The 21,789-nt window shown below is 37.7% G+C and overlaps 1 protein-coding gene and 1 non-coding gene across 3 annotated transcripts in view; both read left to right on the top strand.

Annotated features, from left to right (window-relative positions):
* The window catches only part of GTDC1 (glycosyltransferase like domain containing 1), a 383,166-nt gene that overhangs the window by 262,233 nt on the left and 99,144 nt on the right, over window positions 1-21,789 (top strand). The gene's annotated exons all lie outside the window — the stretch shown is intronic.
* LOC112636870 lies at window positions 20,585-20,691 on the top strand. The gene has a single exon (XR_003122327.1). It is a non-coding gene; the product is annotated as a U6 spliceosomal RNA (small nuclear RNA).

Here is a 21,789-nt window from a genome sequence, read left to right as displayed (position 1 = left end):
TATAAATTAGAAGCTAGAAATTGGTATTCCTTAGGCTATATCAATCTCTAAAATTTGTTTTATTTATTTTGCTTTTAAAAAAATTCATGGATTTTATATAATAACCTATTAGTAGACCTAGTGATATTATGCCTAAATTCCAAGAAAGCAACAATATGCTGGGTTAAGAAAAAGGCAGTACCAATACATAGGGCACTTTTAAATTTATTTCATTTTGTTTTTTGCCAGAATACCAACCAACTCACTTCATCTGCTTATATTACTTAGCTCCTATTGACATTTGAGTTTGCAGCCCTTAACAGAATGCAGAGTGAAAGCGGAAAAGGATCAAGCCTTGTGGAACATCAGAGTTCAAGGAAAGATTGGGCAGGGGAATAGGAAAATCCCAAAGAGAAAGAGAGGAAGCACATCTCCAAAAGTTTCTTTGTGTGTGAGTGTGTGTGTGTGTATGTGTTTTAGTGGGGGGTTCTTTTATTTTATTTTATTTTATTTTTACCTTCTGGTTTTTCTTTGTAGACTTTTTGTAATCTTCACAATGACTTTTGTTACCTTGCTTTCTCTGGACTAACTAATCTATGTTGTTTATGTTAGAAAAGTTCTCCCATATAGCCAGCTGTGGTGGTGCACAACTGTAGTCCCAGCTACTTGGGAGACTGAGGTGGGAAGATCATTTGAGTCCAGGAGTTCAAGGTCAGCCTGGGCAACGTAAGTGAGACCCTTACTGGGAAAAGTGAAAAAGAAAAGCTATTTCTAAACCCTAGATCCTGGTTATTCATACCATGGTCCATGGATAATGTTTCCATATGGGAATTTCTTCCCAGTATTTCTTGGGAAATTTGGAGGTTTTTCAAATACTGAATCCTGAAAAAAAGAAATTGAGTTGAGAAATCGTAAATACTTGGAAGAGGTATTCCAACTCTCCTGCAATAATTAAAGCTTTGAAAATGAACATAGACACGTGATAAGAAGAAACCCACTATGGTCAAATTGAAAATCAGAGCAGGAAACATTGGCACACATAGTTGAAGGTCAGATTACCATTTCTGGGGACCAAGACCAGGTCATGTGAGAGATAAGTGGTCAGGATCATCATGATTTTTTGAGGATTTATTTAATGATTGGTACCCATAAGAGACTGGGAGCTTCATGAAGGCACGAATTGCATGTCTTCACCTTTAGCACTTTACCTCTTGCATATATATCTTGGTCTGTCAGTAACTTGATAAATAACAAGTAGTATTAGTTTAAAACATCAAGGATAGCAGTTTTGAGAGCATATAATGGATGAATAAATGATTGATTGGATGGATGGAGATAAGAGTTGTTCAATAAAGTTTTCCAATGTATTAAAAGTGAGTTTTATAATTTGTTATTGTCTACCAACTTAGTTGCCATGGAGCCAATTAATTTGCCTTAAGTGACAACATACACACATTTTATCTTTTGTGTGTATGACAACATACACACATTTTATCTGGTCATATAGGGAAGTTCAATGTCTTGGCCACCTTGATATTTTAAAATAATTTGTAGGCAGTGTGGGTACTTTAGAGCCATTATTAGAAATTGACTCCATTGCCTTTCTTCAGGGATTACACAAAGGTACAATTTTGGATGGATCTCCAGATGGAAGCAAAATTATCTTAATATACAGAGATCACGTTGTCAAAGATTTTTTGAGAGAGCTTGTTTTGCTGTTGCAAAGTGTTTTATTGGAAGACATTTGTGATAGTTTTGTTAAGTATTTTGTAAAGTTCTTGCATTCTTCAGCACTACTGCTTCTTGGACATTTTACTTGGCTTGTGTTTTAGAGATTCTCAAAGCCAGGTTCACTGAGCTTCTTCCAGAAAAGCTTCGATTCACTCTAGTCCCCAACATGCAGACTTTACTCTCTTTATTCTTGTGTGACTCAGTCTGCTAAAAGGAAAGGATTTGTGTAGACTGGGGCAGCCCTAGAAGGAGAGAGTGAGGATTGGGTATGACTATTCATTCAGCACCTTTTGAGTATTTACTGTATGCCATGCCCTGTTCTGGGATATGGGAATATTGCAGTATGCAAAACAAAAATCTTTACCCCCAAGAAGTTTCATTCTCGTGTGGTGATTGGAGGGAGGAAAGACAGATGACAAGTACAGTGTGTGTCAGATGGTAAGAAGCGCTGGAGCAAAGAATGAAGCAAGAGAGGGGCTCGTGACCCTTAAGTTTTAGTCAATGGTTTGATTGCCACCATCATAAACTTCAGCCTTCAGGGTGCATTCATCCTGCAGACATGTTTTGTTCACACCACACATAGTTCTTTAAAAATAAACCAAACCTGAGTTAGTTCATTTAATTTAGTCTTGACATTTTACATTTAAAAGTCTTGACATTTCACATAAATTCTCAATTTCTGGATTTTACTGAAAAAACCAAAATATATGGCAGTATTCCAGCATTGGCTAAAGTTTAGTACTGGCTGCTGCTTTAAATATGACATCATAAAGCTAGAGTACAGTAAAGTGTACCTATATATAGTAAAATATAGCATAGCTCACCGTGTATCAGAAGTCATACTAAGAACTTGACATGTACTAGCTAATATAATCTTCAAAACAACCATGTGAAGCAGGTGCTGCATTGAGTCACAGAGAGGTGAGGTAAGGTCACCAAGGTCACAAAGCTAGTAAGTGGTACAGCCAATATTTAATCCTAGAAGTTCTGGGTTCCAAGTCCAATTCTAACCATTATATGTATACCTCTTTCCACTTTGTCGCTTGATGAACTTCATTTGTTTCTATCTGATGGTCAGGTTCCAGGTCTCTGTCATGATCCAGGCATGACTGCCCCAGGATCTAGAGAGACCCTAAACTTATAGATGGACCTTCTTAGTAGATCTTTCTCTGGAACTCAAGGGAACGGAGAAATAGGGTACTTGCCACCTCCTACTATTGTGCCCTTCTAGCTGCACTCAGTGACCCCTGCCCCCTCTAACTAAATCCATTCCTGTAATGCTGCCTACCCGTGTGAGCAGTTGTGGTAGATGCCTCCATTCTGCCTCCTCTTTCCTTATTTGCACCACGTGATTGCCTTGACCCCTTCACAAATCCTGAGATAAGAACAAAGGGCCTCAAAAAACTATGCGTTTGACTGAGTTGAATATTCGACGTAGGGTGAAATATGAAAGCTAATGATCTTTTCCTTCTTCCTTTTTTAATTACTTTAAAAAAAAAAAACTCCACTTGAATACATTTTAGAAGGTAAAACTCTAAGAGGGGTGTGTGTGTGTGTGTGTGTGTGTGTGTTCCATTTCAGGGAGGTGAATACTTGTCACCACTTAAGTGGTGGGTTTTGACTTCAAAGGACAAAAGGTAATCCATTACCTGAATATTAACAGCGATGAAACTTAGCAACAATAAATATTTAGGAGTGCATGAGTCTTCTTTAAGTCATTTACAGACTGATTGGAAGGTTTTCCCAGCTCAAGGGACTGAAATTTGGCATCTACTCTGCTAGCCTAAGTTCATTTTTTTATCTTCTTCTTCCTTTTCAAAAGTTGTTTCTTAGTTTCAGAGCATCAAACATGAGTTGGATGTGCTTTCAAGCTTTTAGGGGCCAATTTTGGATTTTGCAGTCTTATTAAACAACAGTCCCCAGAGTCAGATACATATTATAAAACAATATCTTTAAACTGCATATTATTTTCAACGTGTTTGATCAGTGGATATCACACTTGTCAACGTTATGAGCTAATGAAAGAATTTGGCTTCAAAAAAAAAGCCAACTAAGGAAGGGGAAAAGAAAGGCATTATTAGCTTTATAGTAAGGAGTTGCATTCTGTCTCTGGAGGGCATCTCAGGCAGGGATTAGGAGTGCTGATCCCAGAACAGTTGTCCTCAGAGCAGTGCCGGTGGGCAGGAGTCAGGTCTAGTTGAGGTTCAAAGGCTATATCAACCCCATAGTCTGGGCCAGGTCAGACGTTCATCATTCGTCATGTAACCCAAGGCAGAATCCCTACAACCAACTCCTTTTTGACACTAAATCACATCTATTTAATATTTCTTGAATAAACTGTGATTTATCTAAAAATATACATGTTAACAAGATTTTGTCTTTAGAGGCTCTGCTACTCATGTGACTTTAGGCTCACCCACTTAACCTCTGTGGGTTTTCCTTACCTGTTCTACAAATGAGAAGCTGGACTAAATGATCCGCAAGGTATCTACCAGCTCTCACTTTCTGGGGGGCTACAGAAGTCTATGGGAAAGTAGAATTCTGTTTGTAGTTCTCTTTTTGCAATCATTTTTATTAGAGTGAGCAAAGAACCTTTATTGTGCTAAGTCTTCAGAGTATTATTCAGTCTTTCTCCTTTATTCTAAGGACCTGAACCTGGGTGGGAAGGTTTTGTTTTAACATTGTTTTTTGGTGAGTGGCTAGGGTACAGATCTCCCTAACATTGTTTGTTTGTTTGTTTGTTTCTAATTCCTTGATGCAAAGTGGGGTGGCCTTAAGGCTCCCGAATATGCCGAAAGGCAAAATGTTTGTAGACCCTCAATCTGGCCTTGGCTAAATGACAACCAGAAGCAGCAGGTCCTGTGCTGGAAGGAGGAGACTGGAGTTGGAGGCAGAAACTCTGGTTTCAAGTCCTGTCTCTGCCACTCTGAACCACAAATGATTTATTCTGAGAATGAGCATGGAAACAATATCAGAATGTTACAAGGTTCTGATGTGTGAAGTACTTGATAAACCCACTGATGTCTCATTCAGGTGGAAGGTACTGTTACTAAACTTCTAAGCTTTCAACAAAACATGCTTATTATTGTTATAGCAACTGAGGATATAATAACATTTTGAATAATAAAAAGTGTGTGTATATAGGTTTGTGCCATTATTTTACCAAACCTAAGAGTATCTTAATGATTTTATGTTCTAGTCCTCTGCCCCTTTGCAGATAACCAACTAAAATTTTATTTTTACATAAAATTGGCAATAGATCTGGCACAGTGACTTTCAAAGTTTTTTTTTTTTTTTTTTAGCTCCAACCCACACTACATTTAACACTGTGATCTGGTACATACATGCACATATATCTGAAACAAAAGTTACATGAAACAGTACTATGGGTAGTTCTTTTTAATGTTTTCTTTTCCTCTTATTTATTTCATTTCTTTTTAAAATGGTGATCATGACTCACTAAATTGATTTTATGATCCATTAATTGGTCATGAAAACACTGACCTAGCACATGCTTGATCATTTTCTTTTTTCTTGGGAATACCAGTTTGGACATCAATATGTATGTGCAGTATCAGTGCATGACCAGGATCACCTCCCTTGTATCCATAACCCAAAATATTCCTTTAAAATAGGCTGGGCGCGGTGGCTCATGCCTGTAATCCCAGCACTTTGGGAGGCCAAGGTGGGCAGATCACCTGAGGTCTGGAGTTTGAGACCAGCCTGACCAACATGGAGAAACCCCGTCTCTACTAAAAATACAAAATTAGTCGGGCATGGTGGCGCATGCCTGTAATCCTAGCTACTTAGGAGGCTGAACTGGGAGAATCGCTTGAACCTGGGAGGCAGAGGTTGTGGTGAACTGAGATCGCGCCACTGCACTCCAGCCTGGGAAACAGGCTCAAAAAATAAAAAAATAAAATAAATAAATAAATAAAGGAAAGCACACAGACTTTACAGACACAGAATCAAAAATGATTCCTGCTGAATGACTTACTAACTGTGTGACTTTGGGTGAGTTACTTAACCTTTCTGTGTCTCAGTTTCCTCATTTTAAAAACTGGAATGATGGTACCTATCTCACAAGACTAAATAAATGTATGTGCAGTACTTGTCACAAAACAAGCACATATTAAGCACTAATTTGTGCTAACTGTTATTAGTCAATTAGTCACCAAGTCTTTTTGCTCATCTCTTCACTTAGTTTTCTTAACCCTGCAATATTGCAGTAATCTTGCTGGCCTTCTGGTTTTGCCAGTAGATTGCTTCATCCTGCATAGCACAACTAGACTAAATTCTCACAAACACCATTGTATTTTATCACCTCACAGCCCCAGTTTTATCGTGTTATCATTTCCAAGTTTCCATATAAATTATATAAATCCAGACTCTAACATTTCTGACTCCTCTGAGTGTCCTCAGAGTAACATTCATTTCTTCAGCAAACCTTTTACTGGGGGCCTACTATGTGCTGGCACTGTTGAGCTTCTGGAGATACAACAGTGAACAAGACAACTCAGTCACCCCTTTGGGGCAGTAAGAACACAGGCAATAAACAAGGAAATGTGTACCTATATAATGTATAACTATAATTACATAATTTGGGAGTAATTCTAAGTGATCTGAAGAAAAATAAAACAATATAAGAGAGAGTAAAGTTGAACCTATTTCTCCTACTTCTATCTTCTACTTTAGCAAAACTGCTCTAGCACCAGCATGGTAGCCATTCCTTCCCACCTAGACTGCCCTTCCGCCTTTTCTTTGTGCTTCAGTGTCTGGCCCATTCTTGTAGTTCCGTTCACATCCTTCCTGCTGTCCCAAATCTGCAGCCATTTCAGCTCACAGTCCTTTCTACTTCCTCATGCAGCATTTTCTGTCTCAATTTGACTCTTATTCTGCTTTATGTCATCCACCCTCTTTTTATGTGTATTTTTAATCTCATCAACTAGATTATCAGGAGTAACAGTATGTTCTCTTTTGCAACTCATGCTCTATTCATGATACCTTGTACATAGTAGCGATCAGGAAAATGCAAAGTAGTTGTTGTTGTTAGAGACAGGGTCTCACTGTCACTCAGGCTGGAGTTTAGTAGCATGATCATAGCTCACTACAGCCTTGAACTCCTGGGCTAAAGCCATCCTGCCATCCAGAGTAGCTGGGAGTAAAGATGCGTACAACCATGCCTGGCTTATTTAAAAAAAAAAAAAAAAAAGTGTTTGTAGGGATGGGGGTCTCACCATAATGACCAGACTGTTTCAAACTCTTGGCCTCCCAAAGTGCTGACGTTATAGGTATGAGCCAACACACCTGGCTACAAAGCTTATATATATGTGCATACACACACACACACACACACACACCCCAAAAACTATATAAATCATATGTAAGTAATATGTATATATGTCTTAACTATTAGATCAATAAAATAATAACAAGCGATAACACCTAATGTTGGTAAGGGCATGAGGAAATAAATGGGTATTTTCATACTCAGTATAATGATCCAACTATCATTGGGCAACTGGGCAGCTTCTGTCAAAATTTGTAACATGCGTGTTCTACAACTTAATAATGCCATTTACAGTTGACTTTCCTAAAGATAGAGTTAGCCCTTTATATTTGTGTGTTCTGCATTCATGGATTCAAACAACTGCAGATCAAAAATATTCCATTAAAAACTTGCATCTGTACTGAACATGTACAGACTGTTTTCTCGTCATAATTCCCTAAAAAAACATAGTATAACAACTATTTACATAGCAATAAATGTGTGTGTGTCTGTGTGTGTGTGTGTGTGCTGACTGAAAGGAAGATAAACCAACTTCACCAACACAGCTGACTACTGACAAAAGATAAGGTTTAAATCTATTTTCGGAAAGACTTACACATTTCTATAATTAGATAAACTGTTAAGCCTCAGTTATTGTCATTTAAAACAAGAATGAAGGAAAAAATGAATTTAGAAAAAAATCAATTGCCCTTTTTGTGTCTGATTCCAAATTGTATGCCTTATAAATCTGTTACCATTACTCTTATCATTATTCCTAACATTTAATCCATTGTATCATAAAAGCAACTCCTCTCAACTGAATACTCTCTACACCAGCCTCACCGAGTAGATGTCCACCTGAAACTTGCCTCATTTAGTAGTTGGGAACTCATTACCTAGTAAGGCAGCTGATTTATTTTTGGACAGCTCTGATTATTGAAACTCATTTTTCTCTGGAGCCCAAATCTCTGTTTTTATTGCTTTTTTCACTGTTTCTGCCGCTGCCCTTTGGCAACATATGGAACATTTTTCTTTTGACATCCCATCTAAAATTTCAAGGTAGTTGTCATGCTCTATCAATTTACCTTATTGTCTACATAGAGTTAATTTAATGAAAGATCTCTTAGTTCTGTTTTGTCAGCAGAGAAACAAAAATATGGCAATGGAAGAAATACAAAGCCTTTGGAATTAATTTGTATTAATTTTGAGGAGGACTTACTTTGAAATCTAGGTATTTATTATTATTTGATAATAAAATATATAGATTTGTTGTTCTATGTAAATACTTTAGATTGTGGGCTTCCAGAAGACAGAAATTTGTTTTATAACTCTTTATTTCTTCCTTCTCGCCCACATCTACAGTAACAATTACAAACTTACTATGTGTCTGCTATATCTTTATTAAATAGGTGGCTTAATTATATCTAGAAATGTAAATATAATAGATTTATCTTAGTATAACTAATATAGTATTTAGTTCAGACATTCCAAATCTAAGAAATATTGGTCTCTGATATTTACATGACACATTATTAGGCTGCTGACATTATGTATGATTCTATTCTGATTGGGAACCCCACAATAATTCTTTAGCCTAACAAAAAAGAGCTATTTTGACAAGTAACTGTTAATAAATGGGTTTATATAGACTATGTCTGTTAGTACTAGGAAGCAAGGTTTAAAAATCTCAGAAAGTCGCTGTTGAATATATATGTAAAGTTCTTCAAAGACATGCCAAGTTTGGATTTAGCTCACTAAAGGTTAGGGTTCTATTAGTAGATAATGCTCATTATTTTATTTCATTTCCTTATTTTTACCAATTATTTACATATCTTTTTCTGGCCATTACATTTTATTGATAATAGTGAAAATTAAAATAAATATATTGCCATAAAAGTAATTTCCACAACTCGTATCAGTAACTTCAATTTTTGTTCTATTTTTAAGCTGCTTGCCACAATATTGACAGGCATCTGATTGTGTGGCTTAGTTCTAATTATAGATATAGGCTACTTCACATGGAGTTAGATATTTCTAAGAGACTAAACAAAACGTGTAATGCTGTGAACAAGGAAAACAGCAGCATGTTTTTGGTGTAAATTGACTGTTGTCATAAACAATAATTATCAACACAGTATTGGTATCATGATACTGTTTTGGGCCTCATCATTCAAACTATTTCTCTTTGTATTGTATAGTGATTTTTTTTAGGGGAGAAAAACCCAACAACTGTCAATCTAATCATTATATTCAGCCTACATTACCAAGCAAAACATATTTACAGCTAGATCTACACTGTTTTTACAAGTTTATTAAAAACATGTGTTGCCCAATGCCAGGAATAGCTACAGCAAATGCTACCACCAGTAGGCAAACTGTCTCTCCACTTTCTTCTGAAGATTTAGCTACTTCATCACTTTAACTATGAGCTATACCATAGATGTTCCTGTGTCAAAATGTTTATCACAGATAAGACCTGTGTGTGTGTGTGTGTGTGTGTGTGTGTGTGTGTGCATGCAGGGGAGCAGGGTTGGTGGAGGTTGAGGAGATAAGGTAGTGGGAGGGAGTAGATGAAGGGAGTCAGGGCCGTGGCAGTCTTTTGTACCACTGATCTAGGATCACAGGTCGATACCTAATGAAGTAAAGCTAAATCATGGTAGGACTTTTCAACCATTTGGTTTATTTTATAGGAGCATGACGTTATCCATGATATATACATTAAAGCTACCTTTTTTTCTCTCTAGAAATGTGATACTCTTTTTGTATAATCTCAGTTTTAATAATTTAATTGTATAAGTATTGTTTTAATCACCATCCACACAGCCCCACCACTCTCTAATAGCCTATAGACACTGTAGAGACCTCTCTACATGTTTTACCTCTGCTCCTAGCTTGTAGTATGAACTTAGTAAATATTTGTTAAGTGAGTGAATATTTGAAAGAAAAAGGACAGAGGAAAGCCTGTTTTCTATATTTGGCATGTAACTGTCACGAGCTACTCCATCCTACATTGTTCTTTCCCTTCTCTGAATTCCTATAGTCCATGTATATTAATCGCAGAGTTCCTCCTTGGCTGTATAATGTATAACGTTACTCCCTAGTTGTTTGAGGTATGTGCATCTAGCTCCACATGAATTTGTTGACCACCCCCACCCTGGGTCCTCTGTATTATTTCTTTTCAGCAACTAATCTGGTGAGGCATCCACTGGACACTTAGTACATACTTTATGTCTTCACTCTGCTAAAACAGATTTCAAACCAGTGTGAGAAATAGCATTCTATCATCTAGTTTGGAACACCAGCCTATTTCATTCTTCAAAGACTCAGTGAACTTCCCAGCAATTAATCAAATGGCAAAGAATGATTTGGTAATTTCCTCAATAGTTAAATAATAACTTTTTGCAAGTTACAATTGCTTTACGTTGTTGAGTGGTTGATAATGGGTTGTTTTTCCATCTCTTGATGGCACATCAGGTTAACTTCAACAATGTAAAGTATGTTTTCGAAATGGAAAGCAAATGTCCATTTCCTTGTAATTGTCTCTTTCTAACCATAATAGTAATATACTGATAAGAATAATAAACTCTTGAAGGGTGCTGCCATAAAATATGATTAGAAAGCAGCAAATACCCACTTGCACATGTTGCTGTCATAGGTAATAGTTAATTTACAAAGCATGTTAATCTGGTCTGAGTGCTTGATTTCTCATCTGAATTACAGAGGTAGGTAGGTACATAGGTAGAGAGAGAGAGCTTCATTTAGGTATGCACAGAGATAGGGTCAGCTGTACCGTATATATGCAAAAGGAATCCTGATGCCTTGTCACTAAAATTTTCTAAGTTAACCAAGAACGACAATTTTCAGTTAAGTAGTTAACTTTTTTCTTTTTGTCTTACTTTCATGTTGTGTTTCCAGTAAAAGGATTAGATGCCTTACCATGTCTCCACCAAGAAAGTTAGTTTGGTGTGATCTCGGCTCACTGCAAGCTCCACCTCCCGAGTTCGTACCATTCTCCTGTCTCAGCCTCCTGAGTAGCTGGGACTACAGGTGCCCACCACCAAGTCCGGCTAATTTTGTTTTTGTACTTTTAGTAGAGATGGGGTTTCACCATGTTAGCTAGCATGGTCTTGATCTCCTGACCTTGTGATCTGCCTGCCTCGGTCTCCCAAAGTGCTGGGATTACAGGCGTGAGCCATTGCGCCCGCCCTACCTTTAAAGAGATAATTAAGGTTACCTTTAAAGGTTGTCTCCAAATACAGTCACATTGGAGATTAAGGCTTCAGCATATCAATTCAGGGAAAGACAATTCAGGCCATCACAATGACATATACATATAGAAGCATGAATATTCTGTTTATTACTTAAGTGCATAGGAGGAACTTAACCATAGGAGGTTCACAAGCCTTTGCTCCTTAAGTCCTGGCATCCTGATCTTCATTATGTTAGCAAAAATTCAGCTTGCAGTGAGCCGAGATCACACCACTGCACTCCAGCCTGGGTGACAGAGCAAGACTGCGTCTCAAAATAAATAAATAAATAAAATAAAAATAAAGGTAATTAATGTTAAATGAGGTCATAAGGGTGGGGCGTAATCCAATATGACTGGTGCCCTTATAAGAAGAAGAAGAGACACTAGGGAAGCAAGCACACAGAGAAAAGGCCGTGTGGCATGGTGAACAAAAAGGCAGCCATACCAAGCCAAGGAGAGAGGCCTCAGGAGAAACAGAATCTGCTGACACCATGATCGTGGACTTTCAGCCTCTAGAACTGTGAGAAATAAATTTCTGTTGTTTAAGTCACACAAAAAAAAAAAAAAAAGAAGAAGAAAGTTAGTTTGGGACAAATGGATAGTTTCACAAATGGAGAACAATCTTTTTTCGTTGTTTATCTTTTTGAGATGGAGCCTTACTCTGTCGCCAAGGCTGGAGTACAGTGACGTGATCTCGGCTCACTGCAACCTCCACCTCTTGGGCTCAAGCAATTCTTCTGCCTCAGCCTCCTGAGTAGCTGGGATTACAGGTGCGCACCACCGTGCCTGGCTAATTTTTGTATTTTTAGTAGAGATGGGGTTTTGCCATGTTGTCCAGGCTGGTCTGGAACTCCCAACCTCAGGTGAACTGCCCGCCTCAGCCTCCCAAAGTGCTGGGATTACAGGTGTGAGCCACTGCGTCTGGTCCAAAATCTTAATCTACATAGGGTAGCAGAAAGCCACTTAAGTATTCGATTAACTAATGTAATATGCATAAGCAAGATGAGTCCAGATTATCCAATACTCCGCATGTGGTTTTCTGAACAAATTATCGTTTCTTCATAAGTACCATTAATCTTCATAATGAAATAAATATTAAATATTTGACAAAAAAATCATGCTGGAAACTATGTAAGATCATAGAATATTTTGTTAGAAATGTAAAGAGACAACAATGATACTAGTTATCAGAAAACTACTCAATATGGAATTAAGTAGTCACTGAACTTATTTTAGATGACTTTTCTTCTTAAAATCTTACTGTATCATATAATCTTGGTATGCTTATTTAGAAAAATGGTTTTATGTTTTATCTCATTTAATAGTGCTGCAGAAGTAGATGTAGATTTTTCATACAATAGTGGATCCTATATTAGCCAGGCATGGTGGCATGCACCCATGGTTCCAGCTATTCAAAAGGATTGCTTGAGCCCAGGGGTTTGAGGCTGCAGTGAGCTCTGATCACACCACTGCTCTTTTGGTCTGCATGACAGAATGAGACCCCATCTCAAACAAAAACAAAATAGTGGATAATATCTAACCTTTTATTAAAAACAATAATGAAAAACATAACAAAAAAGTTCTTAGTTTATTCACCTTTACTATTTCTTATTTAGCTATTTCCTTTTGTCCAAATATGAAACTGTCATCTATCTGTAAAATTAACATGGCCTTTTGATCTGATAATATTAGCATCATTTCTCATTATTCAGTATCAAATGTATTGATCCTGAGTCTTAAATATTGTCATTTGATAGTGTTAGTAATTTGTCTGTTTGTTTATGTTCCTGCAGAGAGCCTGATAGTAGAAATTGGTTATGATTCTCCTTATGTAACTCTAGAGGACAGGCCTTCACTTATTTCTGTGTTTGGGAGATAGTCTCCTTTAGCTTGTATGAAGTTGTTAAATCTCATAGTTCATAGCAGCATCAGATTTGATTATTTCAAAGTTGTAAGATCAACAGCAACTATATATTGTAACCATTTAGAAAATGGGTCTCACATTTGGCTCTTTCTTCAATTTTTGCTGGAACTAACATGATAAAAGCCCCCATTACCTTACTTTTGGAGTAGTGTAAGGATCTTCTGTTTGCTGTTTCCAGCCTTCACCTCCTTCCTCTCTCTCCCTCCACACTCGGTCCTTCCTATGCACTATGGCTAAATCAACCTTCTGAAAACACCACTCAGTATAAACCTGTTCCATTAAGTTGTTAGTTACAACTAATATTTATAAATGAAAGCCATACTACCCAGTTGGCCAAGAAAAGTGGTAGTCCCTCCCTGCCTGCCTCCTCTCTCATGTCCCCCTGACCACCGAACTCCAGTGGATACGTTCATGATTCTCCAAGTATGTTATCCACATTTCTTTCTAACTGTGCACTTTGCTCCCTGCATTATGCCTTCTAGTTGCACCAAGGTATTGTCGAAAGAACATGAACTTAAATGGAGTATATCTGGATTCAAATCTTGCATCTTCCACTTCATTAGATGTGTGGTGTTAAACAAGTTTTCTAATCTCCTTGAGCCTTAATTTTCTTATTGGCAAAATAAAAGTCAAAGACATTTCCTGAGAAGGTTAAATGTAGATAACTTGATTTCACACCACACACACACTTCCGATGTAGACATTCAACATTCTATTTTTCCTGAAATGCCATCCTATCCTCAGTTCTTACCTAAGACCAGACTGTACTTTAAGTGTGAATTCAACTTCTCCCATCTCCATAAAATAAGTACATTTTCCCCTAGTGCTGAGGTGGAACTTCATCTTGAGAATTTTCTAGCATTTGTGGGTTGTGCCCCTCTTTAGCAGTGAGCATGGATTACTTTTATATATGTTCAAGTATTTGAGTATAACGACAGTCTGACTTCCCCATGAAGGCATAGGTGCTGTCCCATGCATATATAACTGTTGTATCTCCACAGACAAATGCAATGTAAGTATTAGAAACCTAATAAACATTTGTACTTGCTCTAGTGTCTTGATGATAATTATGTCACCAGGAAATCTCAAGTCAACCACCATATACTTCCACAAAACCAGTTTTATTTCATTTAAGAATTTTGGACATTCTTAAAGCCAGAACTGTACACCAGTACATCTGTATCACTCATTTTGCCTTTGTTCATTCTGATTATCTGGTGTCTGGGTTACCTAGTTGTTAGATATTTTTGATATCTCTACTACATATGGTATGTTTTCTAATGCAAAATCTTTATGAATTACTTTACATATTTAGATTTAGTTCCTCTTAGAAAAAGAATTCAGAACTGTAACTTTCTTTTATTATCTGGCTTGGGGGAAAAATACATGATTTCTGATGAATTGTGTGCTATTTTCTGAGAATTTCTCCACTGACACATCTTTTGAACTGAAAGGATTTGCTCCCAAAGTTCTTACTCATGAGCTTTCAATAGACTTCAGATGTGGGGAAGCATTGCCCTCCTCAAATAAGATTTGCAACTGCATTTGATTCACTTTCCTCCCTTTCATGAAATTGAGATGGACGGCTGAGCCAACTTAAAAAAAAGTGTATGTGAATTGCATTTTATTCTAATAATATTAGATTGTCCCACAAAAGTATGCTTGCATGCTGTAGGGCAAAATCGCATTTCTTATGTGTGTGTGTATATATATATGTGTGTGTGTGTGTGTGTGTTTAAGCATGGTGAAAATTAAAATACAGTAGAGAGTAATACTGACTCTGAACAACACAACTGTGGTCTGTTTCAAAGTGAGGTAGCTATCTGGAAGAGATTTTCAACTTTAGAATATGTCGATGCTAATGGTTAAACCTGCCTACCTTGTCTTTGATGTTCTGTCTGAGCTCATGTGAAGTAATAGGATTAAAAATAAAGTGTACACCTTTCTTTTGATCTAAGTAGCCAAAAAGGAGGGGAAAATAATAACCTGTCTCCTGCTCCAATTTAGCAAATACCACTGCTCTAACAAAACCGATATGATACTGTGGCTGGGTTCACAGATGTAATTCATAGGGTACACTAAGGTTTTCACAGCCATTTTCCTTTTTTCTGAAGCAGCATAATTCCAGATATTGCTGCGTAAATGTGGCTTTTTACCATCTACAAAAATCAAGGCAAGTTCAATTAATTTTAAGCAACCTCTCTCAAATGACTTGCTTTTCTCTTCACTAATAACTTAATACATTATTTAGGACTGTTGGTCAGTTAGCCAAAAGTGACAGTGAAAAGATGTTGGCATGAGTTTACCTTACCAACACTTACCAAGTGCAGTGGCATGATCTCGGCTCACTCCAACCTCTGCCTCCCGGGTTCAAGAATTCTCTGCCTCAGCCTCCCTAGTGGGTGGGATTACAGGCACCCACCACCATGCCTGGCTAATTTTTGTATTTTTAGTAGAGACAGAGTTTCACCATCTTGACCAAGCTGGTCTTGAACTCCTGACCTGATGATCCACCTGCCTCGACCTCCCAAAGTGCTGGGATTACAGGCGTGAGCCATCATGCCCGGCCTAAGCTACATTTTTAAAGGACCTGTTTGTTTTGTATTTTTTGGGTGAAAATTTACCAACACATATGTATGTGTTTAACCTCTACTTGGTTAAACACACACACACACACACACACAAATTCACACATATACATATTCGTCTGCTGTAAAGACTCTGATCAGTATATAAATTAACTACTTCAAACTGTGGTCATTTCAAAATGAATGACTATGGTGTTCAGATATTTCCCTTTGGGGGAAAAAAAGGTGTTGTGAGGAGGGTTGTGGGGACAGATACTTTCTTCCTCAGGTGATTTAAAAAGGCTTAGCTTGGGTTGATTGTGCCTGGAAGCTGATAACCCAAATTAGCCTTTATGAAACTCTTTGGTGCTCTGAATAGATCTCTTAATGGATAGATGGCTTTTTCTACAAACTGGCAGGCATGCAAAACACATCGAAAGGAGGTGGTAAGCTTAGCATTACGTTTTCAGTACTTAAAATCCTAGTACCTGTGGTCATGAGTCATGAGACAAGACCACAACTGAACTCTTCATTGTTCCTTTTTTTTTTTTTTTTTTTTTTTTTGAGACAGTCTCACTCTGTCACCCAGGCTGGAGTGCAGTGGTGCAGTCTTGGCTCACTGCAAGCTCCACCTCCCGGCTTCACGCCATTCTCCTGCCTCAGCCTCCGGAGTAGCTGGGATTACATTTTTTTGTATTTTTAGTAGAGACAAGGTTTCACCGTGTTAGCCAGGATGGTCTGAATCTCCTGAGCTCGTGATCCGCCCACCTCGACCTCCCAAAGTGCTGGGATGATGGGTGTGAACCACCACACCCAGCCTTCGTTGTTCTTTCTAAGAGAAGCTTTTATTCCTCTCCTCTTTCTTATCTCTGCTTTTGTCATTTTTGTGTTTGTTTTCTGTTTTTCCTGTCAGTGATGCTACTAGTTTTCTGTTCTTCCAGGTTCAAGCTCTCTTAATTGACTGACAGGGGAATAACTTTTAGCCCCTTAGCCTGCCTGCCCATAATCTCTTGCTTTTTCTCACTTCTTTCCTACCAGTTACTATCTTTAGTTTCTGTGCCTAAATGCAGCCTAGTCCTTTGTGTTTTTTCCCTCTGCACCCAGCAGGCCTGCCTATCTTGAAGTTAAATATCAATCATACTGTCAAAAGTTCCCCTAAAACAAGAAGAACCCACACCAACTGAAAGTCATTCCTCCATGGAACTCCCATAGAGAATTGTCTGTAGCATTTTTGCCAGCCTGACAAAGGCTGGACTCCACATCAGGGCCTGTGGGACCTTCATGACTTGGCAACTAGTTATCTGCAGTGTCTCCTCTTCTCTCCTAGTGCTGTTGTCCCCTCTCCACATATACACACAAATAGTAAAATCCTGCCCTTACTACACCAGCTCCCCAAACAGACCTTCCTCTCTACTCCTGTATTCACTCATCTGCCTGAAATGTGCCCTTCCTATCCCAGGGCTTGCTCTCATTCTCTTTCAGAGCTCCTCTAAGAAGCTTCCCCTGGACTGGCTCCTGTTCCTCTCCTACAAGCTTGTAGCATGCTCTGAACTGGCCCTCAACACACAGCATGGAGATTGTGTTTTTTACTTTTTTTGTGCCTTCACAAGAGTATGAGTTCCTTGAAGTCACAGGACACATTTTATCAATGCATCCACAGAACAATGCCAGAAACAGACTACTTAATGAGATTTGCCAATAGTAAGAATAGATGTGGCGCTTAAGTTTGTCTTATATTATGATTAACTATAACTATTTTCTATTAGGACTTAAGTTTCCTAACAGCAAAGGCTGCCCTTTATACATATTGATCCTGAGAGTGTATTGTGCACTGCAGATACTAGTATGTGACAGATATTCACTGAGTATTTTTCCCTTGAATTATTCACTCAGAAGAGGGTTGACGTTCAAACAGTGCTTTCATAAAACTACACTGATTTCAGTGATGATGCCATTTCTTAAAATATTTTTGGGACATTTCCTTCCCCGATCATGTAGGAACCAGCAAAGAAAAGTCAGTTTTATTACTTATTGTGACCCAAGATGTTGTTATTCAGCGTGGTTATCAGTTTTCCTCCTTTGAACTCTTACTTCTGGTTATGTGTTAAAAATCACTTGACCCCAAAATTTAGAAATTTTGAGTGTATTTAGTATATAGGATTGTGAAATTCTCAAGTGCAATGAAAGTGCCTGACACGCAATGTGACATAGTAAATTTTCCTTAAAGACATAGTGAATGAATGAATGAGTGAATGGATGAATGAATGAATGAAATATGTGACAAATTCTGAAGACAGATGCAAAAATATACTAAAATATTTTCAGTGATATCAGTATAATTGGAGTAGAAGAGAGAAGAGAGAAGTTATTTCTGTGTCTTCCTTTAAGCAAAATGAAAAAAATAATGACAGTAAATCCACCTCTTTGTCTAATAGACATGCCCTGCATTTTCTCTGTTGACAGGTATGTCAGTATTTGGGTTTGAGTTCTTCTCATCATCTGATAACTGAGTTCTTTCTTTGAAGTCTCCCTTTATAGTCCCCCACTCTTGGGATTCTAGACTTTCACCTACTTAAGCTCCTTTCCTCACAAACTGTTATTTTGTTCCATCACATCTTCCTTTCTGTTTCTTTTCTTTCGTTCCAGTTACTGGATTTTCTGACACCTTACTGCAAGATCCTCTTATCTTCACGGCCATGAACTTTTAGGGTCTTAGTGACATATATAGCTCACCAGCATAGATCCCTTTCGTGTGCACAGTAGGCAAGAGAAGAATGTCCTTAAAAAACAAACTTAGAGTCCTAGACCTCCAAGTAGGGCAAACAGAGAAAAACAATTTTGAACATTTTTTCTTCTTTTAGAAGATGATGTAGGTCTGGTGAAATAAATTAACAGAGTCAAGCACAAGTTAACTCAAGCGGAAGCAAGTGATAATAAAGTAAGACAATCATGAGGGTATAGTTTCTTTAAAACAATAGTCATGAGGTTTCATTGTATGCTAAGAGTGGTAGAGATCTTATTGTCTGCTCTCATGCTCATATTCATGTACACTTCTACAAGCAAGCATATAAAAATTTAAACTACTAGACATTTTCTGCTTTGAATTTTTAAGATAATTTAAAAGTATTAAAGTCAACTTCCATTGCCTTCTTTTGTGGAATATTTAAAGAAAAAGATAGTCAATGGAAGCAAAGGGACACATACTTGCATGACCCTTTGCTGTTAAAAACTGAGAATACATATCCCCTGTTTTTATTACTCTGGCAAAGTGACACATATTTCTTAAAGTAGAGTAGGTTCTTAGCAAGCTGGCTATAGCTTTTCACAAGTATACAAATAGCTTCAATGACATTTTATCAAGCGATTTCCAGTGTACGAGTTCCTAAACCTTCAGCCCACTGGATCACCTTTGAAAAGAAACAGTGTCAATTGAAAGAAATTTAAGAAAGCCAAGGCCAGGGCTGGTCAGTGTGTTGAAGATGGATGGTACAGCTTTCACTGTTGCCCTTATGCCTTTCTGGTCCCTGTAAACCTCTACTTAAAAATAGGAGTGACTCGAACAGAAGTCAGGAAAAGGTTGTGCTGATTTGAGATAATATCAAAGTGATGGTATTACTCCCAGGGACCCTAAGTGAATGGCACATTCGATTTGTGGATATTGCTCAGAAAATGCATTTTTATCTTTCATTACTGAACAAAATAAAGGATTTGCCACAGAATATAGTCCACCAAAGTTGTTTATTTTGGAGGAAATCTCAAACTTGTTTTTATCCTTTCAGGGGGTTTTCAGTAAATTATAGTAGAAAACTCCCCCGCCTAGAAACCAGAAGACATGGTTCTCATCCTAACGTTCACAAAGTCAGAGCTCACTTGGTCATATCTGTGAGTTAAATTTTCTAGAGCAGTGTTCCCTAAAATGTGTTCTATGCATGTAGTACCCTGGAATGCCCTCTTTAATAAAAGGAGCGGGGAGGAGGGGGAGACACATCATACTCTTTATCTCCCTGTGAATGAATATTCACAGAGCACGTTTGCTTATTCAATTCTTTGAGAATTCTGCAGTAAGTAAGCCTGTCAAATTTCATTTAAGATAGTATGTCTAAAGCTTATTTAAGGGAAGAATTTTTTTTAAATGGAATACTTATTAAAATCCTGAAGAAGTATTTTCGAGAGCACACTTTGAGAAAAGGTGCTTTCTAGACCTTTGACTCCACACCTGAAAAACAGGGTAAAACTAAATAATTTCCCTGGTCCCTGGCAGGTCTCAAATTCTATAGTTGGTATAAAATCTCAGTTGTGTAGTCACCAGAGTCACAAAATGTACATGAAAGGCCAGCAAAAAGGATGTTTTTTTCTGACAGAAAGTAGGAAAAAGCAAAGGTTCTTCTACATGTTGTGTTTAATATTACATAATCTATTTCATGCTTCTTCATAAAATAACGTAAAATACACATGCCACCCCTTAATTTTAATCTTAAATTTAAATTTAATTTCTATTGAGGGGTAGAATCCACATTCCATTTCATATACAACATCAATTTAAGACTGTGTATGTGGTAAGTCCACAGGAAAAAAATAAGATTTTGTTTCACAAGATTTTACGATTGCTGCTATTGTTGTTATTTCCTTCTCCTACTCACATTGTAAGCTCCTCAGACAACAGGAACAAATCTCCGAGTTATTTTGGAGTGTTTTATTGGATACAATATTGGGTATACGGTAGTTGCTTCTTGTTTTTGAGAAAGTACTCAATAATGAACAAATCGTTTAAAAGGAAACTACATTTTTTCTCATGTCTTTTGAAGATTCTACAGGGATAGAGAGAATTATATCATTGTTTTTCAACAGTTCAAAAAGCAAAACTTGTGCTCGCTTCGGCAGCACATATACTAAAATTTGAACGATACAGAGAAGATTAGCATGGCCCCTGCGCAAGGATGACACGCAAATTCGTGAAGCGTTCCATATTTTTTCAAATCCAGGAAATACAGAGAACGCCACAAAGATACTCCTCGAGAAGAGCAACTCCAAGACACATAATTGCCAGATTCACCAAAGTTGAAATGAAGGAAAAAATCTTAAGGGCAGCCAGAGAGAAAGGTCGGGTTACCCACAAAGGGAAGCCCATCAGACTCACAGCAGATCTCTCGGCAGAAACTCTACAAGCCAGAAGAGAGTGGGGGCCAATATTCAACATTCTTAAAGAAAAGAATTTTAAACCCAGAATTTCATATCCAGCCAAACTCAGTTTCATAAGTGAAGGAGAAATAAAATCCTTTACAGATAAGCAAATGCTTAGAGATTTTGTCACCACTAGGCCTGCCTTACAAGAGACCCTGAAGGAAGCAATCAACATGGAAAGGAACAACCGGAACCAGCCATGGCAAAAACATGCCAAAATGTAAAGTCCATCGAGGCTAGGAAGAAACTGCATCAACTAACGAGCAAAATAATCAGTTAATATCATAATGGCAGGATCAAGTTCACACATAACAATCTTAACCTTAAATGTAAATGGACTAAATGCTCCAATTAAAAGACACAGACTGGCAAACTGGATAAAGAGTCAAGACCCATCAGTCTGCTGTATTCAGGAGACCCATCTCACACGCAGAGACATACATAGGCTCAAAATAAAGGGATGGAGGAAGATTTACCAAGCAAATGGAGAACAAAAAAAAGCAGGGGTTGCAATCCTAGTCTCTGATAAAACAGACTTTAAACCATCAAAGATCAAAAGAGACAAAGAAGGCCATTACATAATGGTAAAGGGATCAATTCAACAGGAAGAGCTAAGTATCCTAAATATATATGCACCCAATACAGGAGCACCCAGATTCATAAAGCAAGTCCTTAGAGACTTACAAAGAGACTTAGACTCCCATACAATAATAATGGGAGACTTCAACACTCCACTGTCAACATTAGACAGATCAACGAGACAGAAAGTTAACAAGGATATCCAGGAATTGAACTCATCTCTGCAGCAAGCAGACCTAATAGACATCTATAGAACTCTCCACCCCAAATCAACAGAATATACATTCTTCTCAGCACCACATCGTACTTA

This window comes from Theropithecus gelada, chromosome 12, assembly GCF_003255815.1.
Source record: "Theropithecus gelada isolate Dixy chromosome 12, Tgel_1.0, whole genome shotgun sequence".
Classification (NCBI taxonomy): Eukaryota; Metazoa; Chordata; class Mammalia; order Primates; family Cercopithecidae; genus Theropithecus; species Theropithecus gelada.
Note: the sequence above shows the minus strand (reverse complement) of the source record. Positions and strands in the feature narration are given on the sequence as shown.